The sequence below is a fragment of the Cavia porcellus genome, unplaced genomic scaffold (genome assembly GCF_034190915.1).
Source record: "Cavia porcellus strain 051 isolate PalLab524CR breed Dunkin Hartley unplaced genomic scaffold, mCavPor4.1 scaffold_1, whole genome shotgun sequence".
Classification (NCBI taxonomy): domain Eukaryota; kingdom Metazoa; phylum Chordata; class Mammalia; order Rodentia; family Caviidae; genus Cavia; species Cavia porcellus.
The window spans coordinates 135,434,185-135,440,184 of NW_026947484.1; positions in this window are offsets into that span (position 1 = coordinate 135,434,185).

A 6,000-nucleotide genomic window follows, 5' to 3' on the forward strand; every position below is an offset into this window, starting at 1 on the left:
TCTCAAAGTTGTTGAGTCTGGGTGTTGTATTTGAAGCTTATGTATCCATTGTGGGACCAGTGTGAGGACAGAGTTCATACTGAGGACAACACAGCAGAAAATTGAAAAAACCCAGATCACTGATGACATGACTCTAACTTGGAGCCAGCCAATCTCAAGCCAACTGTAGTCTAGATTTTTGTACATATATATGTGTGTACATATATGTGTGTGTATTATAGCTGAGAGGCATCCTACCTAATAATGCATGTTCAAGAGTATATTATTATATGAAAACAGAGGCCTAATGGGAAAATTGGTGTTTGAACTAATTGTTACTGGCAATGCTCCTTCTTTTCCCCTATCTTTAACTCAGATGTGACCTGTGAAGCTATAGAACTTGGGACTATGAAGACAGGGCAAGAAAATTGTAGCCCTTCCGCCAGGAAATCATTTGGCCATGGAACCAACACCAGCATCTACCTACCTCCAGATTTCTTTTTATACATGAAAAATAAACTCTTTTGTGTTTGACTTTATGTTCTATTGCTTGTAGCTGAAATACTTCCTGATAGGAGGAAGACAATGTTTTCATTCTGGGTCTTCTGACTTTTAGATCTGTTGGGAAATTCAGATGGAGTGAAAATATGATTTGGATTCTTGGGAAAAAAAATTGAGCTTTTAAGTGTAAAGCAAAGATTCATTAGCAAATACATTAACAAAAGCCAATAGTCTTCAGGCTTTGTACCATACATACCCAAAAGAATGAGGAAAAAATATTTCCTTTTGTACTTTTCCTTCAAAATTTTACTGTGACTATTTTTAAATGTACAGAAAGTTGAAATAATTTAGGAGTGATCATCATATACTTACCACTTAGATTCTAAATCGACATTATGCTTTAGTTGCATTATTTATCTACATATCTGTCCCATTGGTCAATTTGTCTTAGTTATTATGCATTTTTTAAAAAGTCTCACACCTAATCTCTTCAGCATACATTACATTAAATGCAGTTCCTATATCTGTTTCCAGTTTTTTAGATAAAATTCACATCAATGAGATGTGTACATTTTAAGTATACCATTCCATGGTTTTTGACAAATACTCAAACCCTGTTAAGGTGCAGAACATTACTATTGTCTTGAAAAGTTCCTTTGTATTCTTTCCTACTCAGTCTTACCCTACCTCTCTTAGAGGCAAGCGTTATTTTGATTTTCTTTCACTGTAGATTAATTTTGCCTGTTCTAGAGCTTCATATAAGTGGAATTTTACACTATTCTCCTTCACATTTAAATTGATATAGAATTTATTATAGCTTTGAATATTTTCAAAAGGCATCACTCCTGATGAATCTTACATATTGGCTTTTAAAATAATATGACTCATTTTAATATATCCTGTAGAAAATAATACCAGTGTGATTTGCTATCTATTGTCATGTCAAAAACACACACTCAGGCTCCTCTTTAACAGCACGGGAATTCTACATCTTTCCTTTTCCTTCTTGAGCATTGTTACAGTTTGTATTTAAATGTCCCCCCGAAACCTCATGCAGTCATGGGGAGTGGGCCTTTTGAAGGCAGCTGCGTCTAGCATTTGTGATTGGTTCATTGTCTAGCTCTGGGATTGGCCATGTAAGTGCTGCACCTTGCACCCAGGGGCAGGTAGTCAGCATAAAGGAGGGAAAGAGAGGTGCTTTTCCCTTTTGCCTCTTTTGCTCTTGTCTCTTGCAGCAGCCATGAATGGTTACCACTTAGCTGGTTACCCTTTAGCTGCCACCCTCCTTGGAGCTAACTGACTTCATGGCCTGAACTCTCCACAAACTGTGAGCTAAATAAACCTTTCCTTCCCTCATTTTGAGTATTGAGTATTTTGTCCCAGCAATGAGAAAAAAAATAACCAATGTAAACATATATTTTTATTCCACAAATATAATCCTAAAATAATACATTTTATACTTGAAAGATTTTTTTGAATGTCCTGTCATACTTGTCTAGACAAATATTGCTATAAGGTGGTTGAAACAAATTAATTTCCATCTTGAGAATCTCAGTTAATTAATTTCATCTAGGTTGTGTCATTGTTTGCACAATTAGTTTTAGTACAGAACGGATTAAAATAATAAATGCAATTTTAAATGAACAATCATAGGAATAAAAGCAAAATATCATTTGAAATGTTTCTCTTAAAGTAATTGGTGGGGTTTGTATTTTTTTTCTAATAGCTCCATGAATGGAAATTACTTATCACTAGAACAACAGAGAGGTCAGCATAAGTTCTCTTAATTTTTTTGTTGATTTAATATTAATGTTGAGGTATTTTGCATAGACAAACAAGTAGATGAGGACAGAGTTGTTGTAGCAATGCTAATCAATTCTTTAAACTCTTTCTGAATTACATGTACTATTCACATATTGATCTATCATCAAAACTTTTAATGATTGATTCATTTAATTGATAATTCCATTTGGTCTTCTAGTTTATAAAATATAGTGATTTAGCTTCTCAACATTTTGCAGGTTGGTGGCCTAGGGAGTTTTATACCCTAAGAAAGCATATCATAGTCACATTTAGGATGGATGAGAGGTAGCTTGAGGAGATGTCATCTCTCATATTCTCAGGCAGTCTGATTCTAGGGATGAATATGGATGGAAATTAGGGGTCTGGAAATTGATCTTCTTAAAACCATGCAAAGTAGGAAACCCTTGGAAAAAATTTCTTATATCAGTATACAGCCGTGCCCCAGAGATAGACAGCTGTTCTAAGCTATGAGAATGTATGATCTGCCCATGGAGAATGTGCCAAGTGCTGAAACAAAATTTTAGAACAGTATCTTTAAGAAGTGAGCAAAGGAGATGTAACACTGTATTACTTTTTTGTCATAACAAATACCTGAGATAAGTCAACTTTTAAGGAGAGATGGTACATGTTGCCTCATGAATTTGAACACTCCAGACCATGATCAGTTGGCCCCACTGTGTGAGGCAGGACACTATGAAGGAAGCACGTAGTGGATCAAACTGTTCACCCATGCTGGGAAATGAAAGCAAGAGAAGTGAAGGGACTGGGTGTCATTGTCCCATTCAGAGGCACCTCTTTAATGACCCAAAATTTCCCAGTCGTCCCCACCTCTTAAAGGTGGCTCTGCCACCTTTCCATAGCACCACACTGGGACAACTCGGTGGACATTCCAGATCCAAACTATGGCCAACGCTTAAAGACACTGGTGTGAAATGGTAAGAAAGGTAAGAGGAGAATCAGAAAAAAAGTGGTGCCACTTTGAAGAAGTTTCTGGAAGGAAAGAATAGCCACAGTGCTAATGCTTTGGTAATAGCAGATTATTTGGTTTGGTGACCTGGTGTGTAAGACGCTGGCAACCTAGGTAAGGACCACTTCAGAATGGTGGAGTGCTAGGTCATAATTGCTTTTTCAAGAGGTTTAGCTACAAGAGTGATAGAAGATGGGTGGAAGCAAGTTTTCATTTATTTGTTCTTTCTTCCATTTCTTAGAGGGAAAGATGGAAAAGTGCTCATAGTCCTTGGATGTATATCAGGAGGGAGAGAAAAGTGAAAAAGAAGAAAAGCAAGACAGTATCCCTGAAGACACAGAGGGGTCCAACAGCAGGGCATTGATGGAGTTTACATTTGTAACTGGCTGAAAACAGACAAAGACAGAGCTACAGAAAATTGTACTTTTCAGCTCTTTGTGGTCTGATTTTGCTGCCCGTTGCTTTTAGTGTCTCATTCCTTGTGTACTGTATAAGTTTTAAAAATTCATAAGCAGTTCATTTTCTTTGAAAAATTGTGGGAATTATGGAAGCTCTCAGTTAAAGTTTTGTTCCTCCAGAAAGGATATACTTTGCCTTCTGCCCATCATCTCAAGGCATGGCCACAGCATTAACTCACACAACAAAACCAAGTAAGAGTTGACTGTGGTCTCCAGATCTTGAGGGAGAGTTCCCACACACTCCAGCAGCAGATCAAAACATGAAATTTCTTTGTCCTCTTTTGCACAGTGGGTTTATTTCTTATCTACTCTTACCGTGACATCTCAGGCTTGCTTTGCAAACTCCAAGCCACTTTAGCTGTTGAAACAGGAAGGTAAAATGTGGCTTTGTCACTCATTATCTATGGTTCAATTCTTGCTTTCACTTCATTTTGACCTTTGCATATTTTCTTCTTTTTGTGCTAGCTCAGGTTTCTCTGTTTCTCTTTCTGTCCCTCTCGGGCAACTCCCCTCCTCCCTGATATATTTTATTGTTGTTTTTTGAGATTATGTAGTTCAGGCCAGCCTTAAACTCATTATGTAGCCCAGGCTGGTCTCAAACTTGTGGCAGTCTTCCTGCCTCAGTTTTCTGGGTGCTAGGATTACAGGTGTGTGACATCACACTTGGTTGTGTGGTATATTTCAAATGTTTATGTATTTAGTTTCATTTGAGAAGGTGGTTGAGGACATCAAATCTGCACTCTTGTTAGAAAGGAAACCTTGTGTGCCTGAAACCTTAGCTTGGGCTTTGATAAGCAGGACCTGAGTTCAGACTGCTGGGTTTGTAATATTATATGAATCCTGTTGCTATGCAATTGTTGCTGGAAAATACTTTGTGGGCTTGGGTTTCTCAATCAACCATTTTTGAATGCCCAGAGAAGGAAGGAAAGCAAGGCCTTGGTTTGCTGATTACAAACCATCTCCATGGTCACAGCTTGCTGAGTTTGCCTCTTGCAATGTTTTCCCAGCAACATGCAGGCAGCAATAATCCTATTTAGAATTTATTTGTTTTTTTAAGTCATGTAGCAGCTTCTGGTATTTGCTAGTAAGAAGGTAGACTGTATACCTGCTTGTAGAGACATGTGTGACACAAGAAAAGGAACTAAGAAGCAGAAGACAGCAAACTCAAAGCAAAATAGGTTGTTTCTATAGGACCCTATTTTTATTTTTACTTTGATAGGGGATTAGTGTAAGGAGAAGAACAAAACTCAATCGGGTGTGACTTTTAAATTGGAATATTAATTCTGCCTCACAGATGATTCTCACTTGAATTATTTGAATTTAGAAAGCTGTTCAAATTATAGAATAATTATCTATCATAATTTTATTATCATATTTCTTCTCATCTTCTAGTTTTAGCAGAGACCCCAAAGACTGAGAACAAAATTATAAGTACTTAAGCTCATCTGTCTTAGTAACTGTATATTTGTATAAGAGCTCTATTATAAAGAATTGGTGAAGTGTTTGTGGAGGCCAACAAGTCCCATGATCAGCAGTGGGCAAACTGGAGACCTGGGCGAACCAAGGTATATTTCCAGTGTGAATCTAGCAAACTTGTTACTGGATTCTGAGGTCATTGGGGCTCCTACAGATTTTCTAGGTTCTTCTTGTCCTGAACAAAGAATTGGACAAAATAAATGCAAAAAAGTACTGAAGTTTTACATTGATTAGAGATAGGAAAAGACATATGCTCTGGAGAATGAGTGTGGGCCAATTAAAAGTAAGAAAAGAAGTATACTCTTCAGGGTGAAAGTGGATTACTGTGAGAGAGAGCTCAGTGGTCAAAAGCTTAATGGCAAATGTCTTTTGTCTCTCCTACTCCTTGGTCTAAGCTGTTTTATCTAAAACCTGCTTGATTTCTTAGGAATGATTTGAAGACAACTCTTTCTGATTGGTTCCATTTGCAGAATTTGGGACTGTGTCTCCTGGGTCACCTGCTTGCCCAGACACTTTTGCCATTCCCTTATCTCCTTTCTCAGCCTGAGAACCAGGAGAGTTGATAGGAAAAGTGGTCAGAAAACTGAGAAGCTTGAGACCAGAAACATCTGATATGTGAAGTAGCATCTGAAGGCAGGAAAAAGTCAGTATCCTAGCTCAGCCTCCCCTGCTTTTTAAAAGAAGATTAACCTTTTGTTCTAGTCAAGTTTAAACTGATTGAAAGAGGCCTACTCACAACCATTTATGCATAGTGTTCCATTTTTGAATGCAATAAACAATGGAACATAATAAATATTTTGCTCTTCAAATTCTTGT